Below are 14,831 nucleotides of genomic sequence, written 5' to 3'. Positions count from 1 at the left end.
ATAGTAATATGTAAATTATGCCAGTAAATTATGAAATAAGTCCAGGACCAGCCTATTGGCTCAGGGTGACTGACCCTGCAAGGGAGGAGTTGTAAAGTTTGATGGCCACAGGCAGGTATGACTTCCTATGACGCTCTGTGTTGCATCTTGGTGGAATGAGTCTCTGGCTGAATGTACTCCTGTGCTCACCCAGTACATTATGTAGTGGATGGGAGACATTGACCAAGATGGCATGCAACTTGGACAGCATCCTCTTTTCAGACACCACCGTGAGAGAATCCAGTTCCATCCCCACAACATCACTGGCCTTACGAATAAGTTTGTTGATTCTGTTGGTGTCTGCTACCCTCAGCCTGCTGCCCCAGCACACAACAGCAAACATGATAGCACTGGCCACCACAGACTCGTAGAACATCCTCAGCATCATCCGGTAGATGTTAAAGGACCTCAGTCTCCTCAGGAAATAGAGACTGCTCTGGTATTCCAGTATTCTTCAACCTCCCCCCTCATCCGGGGCCGGTAAAACCGGTCCTTGAGTAATCCATAGGTCTTTTCTACCCCGAAGTGCCCGGAATCATCATGTAGAGCCTGGAGCACAGTCTTCCAATACTTCTCAGGCATGACCAGCTGCCAGCGCCGGGGGTGATCCGGGGGCGACGTGACCCGGTGCAAGACTTGGTTCTTCAGCTTCAACCAAGGCCACTCTTTCAGTAGTAGGGGCACGGAGGCGTGCTTCGCCTTCTCCACCTGAGCCATATCCCCCCCGTCTAACCGCGTAGCAGATAGTGCCAATGCTCGGGCCATCACACTGAGCCGCCCCCACTTCCTGGGGGCTCAACTCCAGCAGCTGCCTGTTCCTCGGAGCAGTCAAATTACAGTAAACAGTGGGTAGCGCGTCATCGTCAATCCCCAATTGATCCACTGCCCTATCCGGCCCCATCGGGGCTCCTGCTTCCCCGTCGCTCCCAACTTGACACATGGCCTTCACTCCCGGGGCAGGGACGCTCTTCCACTCCTCAGCCGTGCCCGGCTCGTCGTGCGCCTGACGAGATAGAGCATCTGCATCGATGTTCCGGCTCCCCGGCCGGTACTTCAGGCTGAACTCAGGCAGACAAGGCCGCTAACCACCGGTGCCCAGTAGCGTCCTGCTTTGCCGAGGTCAGGATATAAGTGGGAGGATTGTTGTCAGTTCTCACCTCAAACTGGGCCCCGTATAGATAGTCACTCAACTTGTCCACCACCGCCCATTTCAACGCCAAGAACTCCAGCTTGTGAGTGGGATAGTTTCTCTCAGATGGCGACAAGCTCCGGCTGACAAACGCCACCGGCCTCAATCCGTTGCCCTGTTCCTGGTACAGGACAGCCCCCAGACCCTCGTGACTGGCATCAGTGTGTAGAACATACGGCTTCCGGGGATCAGCAAAAGCCAATACCAGGGCCTGTGTCAGCGCCCTTTTTAGAGATTGGAACGCCTCTTCACACTGAGCATCCCACCTCGATCCAAAAGGCTCCCCCAGGTTCAAGTATCCTACCTCCGGCCCTCGGTCTCCTTTCCTTTTCTTTCCCACAGGTGGATAGCCACACAATAGCTGGTTCAATGGGTGACTCACTTTCGCATATCCTTTCACGAATCGCCGGTAATACCCACAGAACCCCCAAAACGAGCGTAAGGCGCTCACCTTCTGAGGTCTCGGCCAGGTGGTTACTGCGGCTATTTTAACTGGATCAATGGCCACTCCATTTCGCGAGATTATGTGCCCGACAAAGCTGACCGACGTCTTACAGAACTGACATTTATCCAGGGAAAGTTTTAACCCTTCCTCCTTCAGCGGACTCAGCACCTTCAGTAGCCGCTCCTCGTGTTCCTCCAACGTAGATCCAAACACTATCAGGTCGTCCAGGTACACCAATACCTCCAGCAGGTTCATGTCCCCCACTGTCCGCTCCATGAGCCGCTGGAAGGTGGCTGGGGCCCCCGAGATGCCTTGGGGCATTCGTTCAAACTGGAAAAATCCCAGGGGGCAGATAAAGGCTGTCTTCTCTTTATCGGCCTCACTCATCGGAATCTGGTAATACCCACTCCGCAAATCCAATACACTAAACCTCTGCGCCCCACTCAAACAGGCCAATGCGTCTTCCACCCTTGGGACCGTATATTGGTCGGGAACCGTGCGCCGCTTCAGGGTCTTGGAACATCCCATATCAAACTCGCCGAGTAAAGACGTCCCCTAGCTTCAGCATCTTCTCCACCAGCCCGCTCTTATACTCCGGCGGTACAGGGGAGTCTTTAAAATTAAAGGCCTCCTCGGTCAGTCCCCCGTTCTCCGATAGTTTTCCTCCAGTGGGCTTCACGGGGGCGCTGGACATCACCGCCACCGGGAACAAGTGCGCAAGGGGCATCCCACGCTTAAAGGTGATCTCCCCCTCCGTTATGTTTCTTACAATCACTCCCATCCGGCGTGCCTGTACAGCTGAGGGCCTCTGCAATTCAGGTCTCACCAGCGCCCCAGCCGGGAACCGGGACTCCCCTTCCAGGTCGTCTGGGGCGTCTACTAGCAGGGTCTTGCCCGCCAGTACTCCGGGGAATCTGGGGGTCCCCATCACTAATGCCACCTCCCCTGGCCGTATCACCTTAGGCCTCGCCTAAGTGCACCACACCGTCCCTCGTTTGCACTCAGGATTCAGCCCCTGGGGGTCACCCACTTCTTCGAACACCGCTCGAAACACTGGGTGTACCGAGAGGGTCTCCAGAAAGTTCTCCCCCGCCTTCTCCTTACAGGCTCCCAAGAGCCGTCGCACCAGAGGGGAGTTAGTCCCCACTAGCAGGGCAGCGCCACCGGTTTCCACCGGGTCCGGACAAACCAACACCAGCGTCTCAAGGGCTTCCGACACTCCCACATCGCCCTCCGAGAATTCCGATCTCACTGACAAGTACCCATCGTACGGGTAATCACCATCACTTATGCCCCAAATCTCCAGTGCATTAAACGGGGTTACTGGCAAATGCTTCAGATATTTATTGTAGAACGACCGGTACAAATAAGGTAACCCGCGATCCTGTGTGGAGGATGGCTTTTGCAAAAATTCCCTCTATCCGTAGGGACACGCTGGAACGGGGTCCCACCAGTCCATCCGGAATAAGGGCTTGTGCTTTTGGGGGTTCCATGGCTGCTTTCTGGGAACGTGTTCCTCCTGAGACTCCAGTCCGTTCCCTCACTGAGCCTCTCCTAAGTTTCCCGACACCTCTCCCTTCCTAGTGGCCCGGGGGCCCTCCCCCCTCGGAGCATGTCGTCTCTCAGAATCCCTCCGCAAGTGACCCGCTTCCCCACAGGTGTAGCACACCCCCGGCCACTCACATTCCCGCCGGAAATGCCGTTCTATCCCACAGTTTATAGCACGCGCTACCCGCCGCCTCTCTCCTCCCGGGACGCTCCCCGAAGGGGATACTCCCCCTGTCCATCCCCTCAAGCGGGGGTCCCTCCCCCCCGGGACCCCTTGGATTTCTCTGTTCTCAACCCAGCTACCATTTCCTGAACCGCTGAAGACCGTTCCCGGTGGTCCGAGCCCCCTTTTCGGCCCGAAGCACTCTTCTCCACCCGCGCCTCTCTAATCAGCTGCCCGAATGATGGAGGCGGGGTGGGGGGGGGGTTGCTCCTCTCATAACACTGCCGGATACTCCAAGCCACCCTCCATCATTCGGGAGGTGGTTTGGGAGGTGCTGCTGGAATAGCTGACTTTTTGTGCATCCAGGGCCCAGCAGGGGTGAAGATGTACCAATCAAGTGGGCAGGTTTCCTGGGATTTTGTTATGGTACTTGGGTCCTCTTGGACCTGGATTCTCCTGCTGTTTCTTGAAAATGCTTAGGAACTTGTGAGTTAAAGTGCTTACCAAAGGACATCCTACTCCTGCATGTATGGTATTTTGATGCTGGTTTGATTAGGTTTCCAGTCATCAGTGATTCGGAGATTGTCGATGAATTCTGTGAGGGTAGTGCTGTCATTGGCAGCTCCGTGTGTTTACTAATGTTCATTTCCGCTGTCTGTTTATTGACTGGATTTTTCTGTACCTGGAAGTGGATTGCTTCATATGTGAGAGTTCCAAATAAATGTGGTGGAATCGTTAGAGAGCAGGACCTCACACTGAGTCAGTGTTTGGGGAACTTGTGTATCACATTAGCAAGGACTGAGAATTATATACCGAACTGGAAAATGGAATACAGGAGTGACTTTTTTTTTTGGAGGGCAAGCTGTGAATAGTGGAATGAATGCTTCAGTTTAGTCCTGGTGTATGGCAGTGATGTGAGTAAAGAGCCCAAGGGTAACGTTTCCATGTTCACTGACAATACGCAGCTGTGTGGGAAAGTAAGTTGAAAGGAGGAAACAAAGAGTACATAGACAAAGTGAGAGAATGGCCAGGAACAAGTCAAATGGAACATAAGAACAAGCAGGTTGGACAAAGGAGTGTTAAGTGGGTGTTGTTTAGTTGGGTATTCTGAAAGCCTTTGACAAAGTGCCATGAGGCTGCAAAACAAAATAGGAGCCCCTGGTGTTACAGCAAAGGTAGTAACATGGATAGAAGATTGGCTGACTGGCTGGTCGCAAAGAGTGGAAATGCAGGGGTGGGTGTTGGGTACACAACTTTTCACAGTTTACGTCAATGATCTGGATGATGGAATTGATGGCTTTGTGGCCAAGTTTGTGGACAATATGAAGCTGGGTGGAGGGGAAGGGAATGCTGAGGAAGTAGATTGTCTGCAGAAGGACTTAGACAAATTGCAAGAACAGGCAAAGAAATGGCAGATGGAATATAATGTGGGGAAGTGCATGGTCATGAACTTTGGCAGAAGGAATAAAGGTGTGGACTATTTTCTAAATAAGGAGAAAATTAAAAAATCAGAGGTGTAACAAGACGGACTTGGGAGTTCTCATGCAAGATTCCCTCGGTGAATTGCCTGTAAGGAATGCAAATGCAATGTTTGTATTCATTTCGAGAGTACTAGAATACAAAAGAGAGGATGTAATGCTTGGTCTTTAATAGAATTGGTCAGACCGCACTTGAAGTATATAAGCAGTTCTGAGTCGCTTTATCTAAGAAAAAATATGCCGGCATTGGAGAGAGTCCAGACGAGTTTCATGAGAATGATCCCAGGAATGAAGGGGTTAAGATATGAGGAGCATTTGGAGCATTTGATGTACCTGCTGGAGTTTAGAAGAATGAAATAGGTTTCAATGAGAACCCCATCGAATATTGAAAGATCTGGATAGAGTGGATGTGAAGAGGATGTTTCCTATAATGGGGGAAGTCTAGGACCAAAGGGCACAGCCTCAGAATTGTGAGATGTCCATTAGAACAGAGATGAAAAGACATTTATTTAGCAGGAGGGCAATGAATCAGATGGCTGTGCAGGCCAAGTCATTGAGTATATTTAAAGCAGAGGTTCTTCATGAATTAGTAAGTCAAAGGTCACGGGGAAGAGGCAGGAGAATGGGCTTGAGAGGGATGATGGATCAATCATGAATGAGTAATGGAGCAGACTCGATGGGCCAAATGACCTAATTCTGCTCTTGTGTCTTATAATATGGACAATGTGATGTAGAATGGAAAAGCAGAGTATTTTTACAGGAGAGAGAGAGGGTACAGTACCGTGTTCTGCTTCCTTCCTTAAGGAAAACGTAGGTGGGGGGTGAAGGAGAGTGACTTGTGAGATGATGAGTTTGTCCTAATGTGGAAAGGTTGGGTAGGGTGTTCCCAGGCTCGCTGGAGTTGGTAGATAGTGATCTCATTGAACTGTAGTGTTCTGAAAGGGGTTGGCAGGTGGATTCTTTGAAGCTGTTTCCTCGAGCTGGGAGCACCGTCTCTGAATAAGGGCTCAGACAGCTGAGACGTGTGGATCTGTGGATGTTCAACTACTGAGAATACTCAAGGCTAAAAGTGATTGATTTCGGAACAGGGGTTTCTGTTGGGTGGTAGTATATCCCTGTGCTTTCAGACCTTTGCACCTTGATGTACAGATGAATCTCACAGTCAGCGTGCCTCAAGTTTCGATCAGAACGTTTTGGGTTTGTCCCACTCAAACACAAACTGCAGACGATACTTAAGTGCAGTAGTGAATGCACATTGCATTGTTTTCCTAAGATGTTAAGCTAAATGAGTCAGTCATTGTGGAATCTGCTAATTGACTGTAACATTACCCATATTACGATGCTAACTACATTTTAAAAGGCGATTGTTGACTTTTGGTTGGTTTGGACATGCTGTGGTTGTGAGGTGAAACCATGGTGGCAGTTTTGCTGACAACAGAAAGTTTGTAGCAGAGGTGATGGCTTTGCTAACTTTTGGAGGATTTTTTTCAGATGGCAGAGACCAGCTGGTTGGGTGACCTGGATCTCCAGCACAGCTTGTCAACAGGAAATCATTTCTTGTATCTGGCAGCCCTTAGGGTTGCGAAATAGACTGGAACTGTCTGCAGTGTCATTGTGTGTGTCATGTTCCTCTTTATAGACTCTCACAACTGAGTGATTCTTGCAATGCTGCAGGCTCCTTTTCACCTTACAACAGCTCACACTGAACTAATTATATTTTCTGGATTGAAACATTAATTAACTTGTGCAGCTCACTAGGAATTCCCCCCTCACTTCTCTAGACAAAGCTGTTGTATGTAGTTCAGTTTGTTCTGATATTCCACTTCTGCCTTTTGCCTTGCTTCCACACGGGCTTGTTGTCTCTCCCCAAGCGCCTGTTGGCATTATTCTTATGTGGGCCTCCAGTGAATGTGGACAGCATATTTGATTCTGGACTTCACCTTATCCAATTCCACACTAGCTCCTTTCTTCCACCGTTCAGAGGTGATCACTGGATATTGATCTGCTGGAGTCTGAGTGATATACTGTATCTTGTCCTCACAAGGTCCCCAAGTTTGATTCTAATACTTTGATGCTATTCACCAGAGGTCAGCCAAATCAGACAGAGCTGGAGCCTGATGGCTGCACGGTTCATGTGAGCTATTGGAAGCCTACACTGTGCACTGATCCATGGGGGGGGGGGGGTTCGAGATAACAGCTTGACAGCCTGGCTCAGAGCTCCGCACAATTCCTACAGAGCCTTGTTCTGAGAGACCATGAAAAGTTCTCTGCCTTTCAATTCTGGCTAGGCCACATCTCAGAGCATTATGTACTGTACGTTCTGGTTTCTGTTGTACAGAACATAAAATAGTTGTGGGCGTAGAAGAGCATTCCTCCTCTTGGGAGTCCCTTGCTGTTGAGGATGAACACCACTGTAATTTTGTGAGTTCTAAAGTGGTTGATGAGGGCAATGTGGGAATTGCAGATTCCTCCATAGACTCCTATGTAAGGTAGTAACTGGTGGAGAGGTGGGGGTAATGTCTGAAGTGGTCTGCTCTTTTAGCTGCTTACACGGCATTTTAGTGTGCTACTGAACCAGGGCCTTGACTCTAAATATGATCCCAAAGCTCCTTCTCCATTTTGAGTGGGCTTGGACCAGCAATTCCCAGGCGTCAGTATGGATGCTGCGTTCCTTCACAGAGGCTTTATGAGCATCCATGAATGTTTTCTGCTGTCTGCACAAATCATTTGGCCTAGGAGAGGCTTGCTTATTCTTCCAACGAAATTGGAAGAGTTTGCAGAGATGACTTTCATGTGTCTTGGGTGGCTCAAAGCCTCTTAAGCACACCGGGGTGGGAGTTTTGTGCCATGTTTGAGGTCATAATCTTAACTAAATAAATAGTTGTAGATGTAAAAGAATATTCTTTCCCCTGGGAATTCCTTGCCCTTGAGAATGAACACTCTTCCAGTTCAGTAAGATGGTGCTGGAGTTCTACATAGAACAGTATAGCACAATCGGTCACGGGAAAAGCCTTCCCCACCATTGACACATTTACATGAAGTGCTGACACAGGAAAGCAGCATCCGTCATCAAGGACCTCCACCATCCAGGCCATGTCTTCTTCTCATTAGGAGTTTAAGGTCCCACACCACCAAGTCTGAACAGATATAACTCTTTAGCCATTGTGCTCCTGAACTGGCAGGGACAGCTTCACTCACCTCAACACTGAACTGATTCCACAACCTATTGTCTCACCTTCAAGGACTCTACATGTGTTCTCAGTATCATTTATTTACCTATCTATCTATCTGTCTATTTATTATTGTTATTTTTGTGGTATTTGTAACATTTGCTGTCTTTTTATATATTGGTTATTTGTCATTTTTGGTTTATCGGTGGTTTTTCATTAATTCTATGGTGTTACTTGTATTTACTGTGAATGTCTGCAAAAAAGAATCACAGTATTAATGGTGACATGTAGATGCTTTGATAGTAAATTAACTTTGAACTTTTAATACCTTTTCCTCAATTGACCAAAGACTGTGCTGGGGTATGCTATATAACAATGCCGAACAGTACAGGCCCTTTGGCCCACAATGTTTTGCCGACCCTTTAAACAACTCTTAAGATAAATCTAACCCCTCCTACCGACCTATGCCTCTGTTTTTCTGTCGAAGAGCTTCTTAAATGTCCCTAATGTACCTGCCTCTATCATTACCACTGGCAGCGCATTCCACATACTAACCACACTGTTTTTTAAAACAAAATCTACCTCTGACATCCCGTTATATTTTCCTGCAGTCATCTTAATTATGCCCTTCAGTATCAGCCATTTTGTGCTAACAGAGACTGTCCACTCGATTTATGCTTTTAATCATCTTGTACACCTGTCAAGTCACCTGTCATCCTCCTCCTTTCCACTGAAGGTGATAGTAAATTCCTTTGCCAATGTCAACCTTTATCGAGAGCACTCCCAGTGATATGGGAACTGGACCTTGTTTTCCAGGACCTTGCCTATAGTAATCTGACCTTTAGATATCTACAGAATGTTGGCTGTGTTGGCAAGGCCATTAATAGTCTTTCACTCATTGCTCTTAAAGAAAGTGCTGGAAACTGCTGCTGTTGGTGTGGAAAACCTATTTCCACGTTTGTGTTAGGTAGCATGTTCCTGGAGACTGACGGAAAGACAAATATTTCCACGTTGGAATATTATGTGACTTGATTATCATGTACCTGTGCCATTGTCCTTTAGCTGTAGAGCCTGTATTGTCAGGGTGGCAATAGTAACGGTGGTGAGTGGCATGTGTTCATGTGGGCTGTTGTGTCCTGGGTATTGTTAGTGTTGCACCAACCCAAGCATGTGGAGACTTCTTTATTTTTATTTTGATTCGTGTTTTGTAGATGGTTGAAAACTTAAGGTATCAGGACTGAGTTATCTGGTGCAGGGTATCCAGCCTGTGGCTCTCTTTTGTATCCATGGTACTATTATAGTTTCATCCATTACGTTTATGATCAACAGTGACAATGGTGGGGAGTTTGATGATGCCATATGCCATTCGTTGTCAACTAGTAGTTTATTAGACCATTTCTTGAAGGCGATTGTTGTGTGTGTCTGTAACGTTATGTACCAGTATTAATCTGCACTTTAATGTTGTCTTGTGTGGCTTTATTACCTGAATATAGAATTGACACTGCCCTGAGTATGTCCTGATGGGGTTGCGATGGTTCCCCTGCATTAACTACTATAGTCACCTTCCAGTGTGTGGGCTGTGACTCCAACCATTGTAACTTCAGTCCAGCAAGTTCGTGTTTATTGTGGTCATAGATGTCCATATGCAGGGTAGAAATGACATTCAAACCAGCTTTTTACAACATAGTACATTACAAAAATGATCAGCACAAGTTAGGATAAACTTAAATGAACATAACTTTACACTAGTACATGAACAAAAATACACAGCAAAATATATAACACGGGTATGAGAGAAAATTTTTTTAAAATAGCATGAGGTAATGTAGGGATTTTCAGGTCAGTTCAAGAACCTGAAAGTAGTGAAGGAAAAGTTGTTGAATCTTGAGTTGTGGGTATTCGGGCTCCTCTACCTTCTGTCTGAGAAGTTGGCAAGACCTGACGGTGGGGATTCTTGATGATGGATGCTGCCTTCCTAAATGGGGAGAGCTGTACCCATGATGGAACTGGCTGTTTTTTATGCACTGTAATGCTTTCCCACACATTACAGCCTGTGATGCAACCACTCAGAATATTTTCCACTGTATCTGTAGAAGTTTGTCAGTGTCTTAAATTTCTGAGACAACAGAAACACTGGCATGCTTTCTTCACGTGGTGCCCCAGGGTAGGTCCTTGGATGTTGGCTCACCCCTTCCACAGCAGACTTTTCAGTGAGGGCTGGAGAATATTTGCCTCATTTTCCTTCCGTAATGTTCACAGTCGGTTTCTTGGTCTTGCCAACATTAAAGCTTGGTTGTTCTTTGGACGCCACTCAGCCACCCGTACTACAGTAACCTACCCAGCCCGTCTCACCCCCGTACACCTCCTTTTCACCACCTGTGATTCTGCCATTGCCAGTGGTGTCATAGGTGGCACTGGAGCTATGCTTAGACACATGTTATAGGTATAGAGAGAGTAGATGAGAGAGCTTTAATGTCAAGAGCTGTCCTTCTTGTGATTTTAAAGTCTGGCACTGATATATCCTGGTGAATAATTTGATAACGGCTTCTGTCACTGTATTGATGATTGGAAGTGGATTGTATAATTAGTAGCTAGATTAGATGTCCTGTTTTCTATTATCATGGCATATATTTTCTATATTGTTAAATAAATGCCTTTGTAATCAGTGTATTAGGACAACTTGGATACAGGTGGGATTAAGGTTAAGAATTGTTCTAGGGTGTATGCGTTATATCTTTGTCCCCGAATCTGATATATTGCCTGCAAGGTGTGGTTCTGTGATTGATTCTGTGAGAATGGCTTGTAAGGTTGTTTCTTGATTCACCTTTGGTATGGCTGTTCAAATTGGGACAGAAGTTTGTGAGGAGTACTTTAAATCAAATACTCGTGCCTGGATGGCTGCTGGGTAGTCCAGCTGTATTCCTGTTTAGCTTGATGCGCTGTTGAAGGAGTCGAGCTTTGCTGTGGGTCTAAAACAAAGCACCTAGGAGCAGGAGTAGGCCACTTGGCCCCTCAAGCCTGCCCCACCATCGGAATGATCATGGCTGTACAACACAGGCCTCAAATCCCCTTGGTGTTCAGCTCCTTGATCCTTCTTTCAAATGCTTATCTATCTCCATCACCCTCTGGTAGAGAATTTTGGAGATTCACTACCCTCTGAGAGAAAAGATTTCTATGCACCTAATTTTTTTCAATGGCTGGCCCCATAATCTGTAGTCCTAATTCTTTGTTGATCTCGAATCACATCAATTTAGTCAGAGAAGGGTGTCAGGTTTCCTTCTGGAAGGGACATTATTAAACTGATAGAATGTCTCTTCAACGGGAACCAAAGAAGAGCCCAAATTTTCACATTTTTACCCCATCAGGCTCTGCACCCATTGCGTCCTCCACCATTTCCAGCAGTTTATGGGACTCTACTGCTATTCACATCATCTCTCTCCCTGCCTTTCTGCTTTCCACAGGGACTGCTCTCTCTGGTCCATTCGTACCTCCACACCACCTCTTCCTGTCCATGGGCACTTTCCCCTGCAAACAAAGGAGGAATAAATGCTGTCCTTCCTCTCCACTCTCCCCGCCATCCAAGTGCCTTCCGGGATGGCGTAAAGGTTCATCTGCACTTCCAGCTTTTCCTTTTCTCCACAGATCCTGCTTGACCTGCTGAATTCTGCTCGTGTTCTGTTCTGTTCCAGGTTCTTGGTTAACTGGAGTTCTCCAGTACCCATGGTGCAATTTAAACTTGTCTCTGGATAGAACATAGAACAGAACAGCACAGTACAGGCCCTTCGGCCCACAATGTTGTGCCGACCCTTAAACCCTGCCTCCCATATAACCCCCCCAGCTTAAGTTTCTCCATATACCTGTCTAGTAGTCTCTTAAACTTCACTAGTGTATCTGCCTCCACCACTGACTCAGGCAGTGCATTCCATGCACAAACCACTCTTTGAGTAAAAAACCTTCCTCTAATATCCCCCTTGAACTTCCCACCCCTTACCTTAAAGCCATGTCCTCTTGTATTGAGCAGTGGTGCCCTGAGGAAAAGGTGCTGGCTATCCACTCTATCTATTCCTCTGGGTCTCTGCCTGGTTCTTCAGTGTTGCTATAATATCACGAACATTCCCATTGGGAAATAATTCAAACTGGGTTATTTTCTCTGGAAATAATACGACAATATGGGCTGTCAGAAATCTGTAACATTGCACAAGGGTTATGAGTAAAAGTAATCTCTAATGCGTCCACTGGGGAGTTCAGCAGAAACGTCTGAGTGGGGGTGGGAATGTGAAATTTCCACAGGGAGGGTTTGAAGCTGCAGAGGGAGACTGCAGGAGAGTGTGAGCAGGAAAGAAATATATGGGTATAATGGTGGGGGCAGTGGGGGCTGTGTAGAGGCTCATGTGGACAGGAAAGACTCAGTGGCACAGCAGGTAGAGCCGCTGCCTCACAACACCAGACACCTAGGTTCAGTCCTGACCCTGCTGTCCACTCTTCTTCCCTATGGCTCTGTGAGTTTTCCCAGTGTCCTGGCTTTCTTCCCCATCCCAAAGACAGGCAGGGTGGTAGTTAAACAGTCTGATAGAATCTGGGAGAGATTATCAACATGTGGCAAGAGTAAGGAAGGTGGTTAATGTTAATGGTTGGTACAGAATCAGTGGGCTGAAGAGCCTGTTTCAATACTCTTGTAGTAAAGCATGGAGCCTGTCCTTTCTTTGTCACACTTTAACATTCCTCTGTTGCCTTCTTTGTCCAATCATTCCCCCTCTCTTATAACTGGGTAGGTAACGAAGGCATTAGGGTGTTGTGTGCAGGGCAGTTTAATATTCTGGAGTGGAGAATAGTGGGTGAATAGGCAGTGTGGACTGCCAAAACTGTACCCAGTTAGAGCAGGACTGAAGCTTGGTTTATAGGAGAAAAATTATAGGAGCAGTGGTGAATGGGAGAACAAAGTGAGGCTGGTTATTCCGAGTCCCAGCCTACCACTGATTGACTGGAGGATGGTGAATTACCCTGACTGTTCTTCCCAAGTTTTTTCAGTGAGTTTCCATCCAAATAGTCAGCTATTTCTGCTTCCACACCCCTGATTCTCTGCTGCTCTTGCTCCTTGCCTTCTCACCTCCTCCTTCCCCCTTGGCCCTCCAGTAGTACATATGTCCTTGCCACCTCCTTTTCTCTTTAACAAAGTTTAGGATTTTTTTTTAGTGTTTCCCTCAGAATCTTCCCTAAGAGGCTGTTCTTAGTGTGTGAGCAAGGCTGACCTTTGGCAAACAATATCCCATTTCCATTCTTCCTCTGTACTCCTTGATATTGATGGTGTAGGAGTGCTTTCTCCTCGACTCTGGGTGTTGTTGAGGACAGACTGTGCTCAGCTGAGTGAACAGAGTACGTGCTACCTGAACTCCTTTTCCACTCAACTCCCATCTCACGATATTAGAACTTGGTCTCGCTGCTGCAGGAAAAGCAGGGGTCTCTTACAGTGACCTGACTAGTGTTCCTCACTCAGCCATTATCCCTAAACACGCATCATCCCTGTTTATCCAGTTGAGTGATAGAGCACAGAAACAGGCCCTTCAGCCCACCGTCCCTATGCTAACCATCAAGCAACATCAATATTAATCTCAATTCCCTGCATTTGGCCTAATGCTGCTCTTGTATCTTATGGTGTTGTATGCTGTGTAGGCTTCTGTGCATTAGCATTTTATGAGCTTGTTGGTAATTTGTACAATATTCTTAACTTCTATGTCTTCAGGCAATACGTCTAATTCCACCCACCCTTTAGTTGGAACAAATTCTTCCTTAGATTCCCTCTAATCCTCTCACTCCTTACCCTCAACCTGTACTCTCCGGTTTTAGACACCTTTGCTATAGAGTGAATTTTCTCTATCTACCTCTCTCCTCCTGTAATTCTGAAAAGCTCGATCAGGTCTAAGCTCAGCCTCTGCCACTCTGAGGAAAAACAAACCTAACTAAAAGACTCCTGTTGAATCCTCTGCACCCTCCCCAGAGCAGTCATGTCCATTTTATGGCGTGGTGACCTCAGCTGTACACAGTACTCCTGCTGTGTGACATAATCTTTGTTCTTGTACACTGGTTGCCTTGTGTGTTGAAGGCCAGCATCCCGTATGCTTCCTTCTCCAAATCTACCTGTGCTGCTACCTTCAGCACTTGGACAGGAAGTTCTGTGGCCTGCTTTCCACTAAAGAGGGTAGTGCAAGGCTGAAGAAAGTGACAGGGCAGTAAACGTCAGCCTGCCGGGGAAGCAGAAAAGAATGAATAGTAGTCTATTATTCATATAGAAAGTTAGAATGGAGCTGGGTCACTGCCATGTCTCTGGTCCCTGGCCCACTGTGAAGCGTGATCTGTGGAGGTGGAAGGAGGGAGCAGCCGGGCAGTGCAGTGATCAACCTGCGCTCAGACTGACCAGTCGTCTCAGACATTGGCAGTGGTTTTACTCTACCGCAGAGCCATTCTTCTGTGAAATATCTAAATAACAGGCTGTCAGAGCTCCAGTGAGGATGAGGGTGAAAGGGTGTCATGTCCGATGGATTGAGCATTGCAGTTGAAGACAATGTATTTTCGCCTGGTTTGGAGAAGCTGTTAAGTTAAAACGGGAGACAGTGTTTGAGCTCCTGGTTTCTGTATACAGATGGTGGGAGGGAATGCGAAATAGTTCCCAGGCAGCAAGTACGATAAGGAAGCTTTGATTACAAGAGGAGAAGACTCAAACGTGGACAGCATTTGGAAGGTAGGCTGAAGCTAGAAAGTGATTGTGTGTGCCTGAGTTTTAGCGTTTAGTTTCTGGACTGGT

At 47.2% G+C, this 14,831-nt stretch overlaps 1 protein-coding gene across 6 annotated transcripts in view; it reads left to right on the top strand.

The window, feature by feature from the left end:
- nt5c2a (5'-nucleotidase, cytosolic IIa) overlaps window positions 1-14,831 on the top strand; it is a 64,585-nt gene that overhangs the window by 16,710 nt on the left and 33,044 nt on the right. The gene's annotated exons all lie outside the window — the stretch shown is intronic.

Source organism: Mobula hypostoma, chromosome 19 (assembly GCF_963921235.1).
Source record: "Mobula hypostoma chromosome 19, sMobHyp1.1, whole genome shotgun sequence".
Taxonomy (NCBI): Eukaryota; Metazoa; Chordata; class Chondrichthyes; order Myliobatiformes; family Myliobatidae; genus Mobula; species Mobula hypostoma.
The sequence above is the reverse complement of the archived record's forward strand: the minus strand, read 5'-3'. Positions and strand labels throughout refer to the sequence as shown.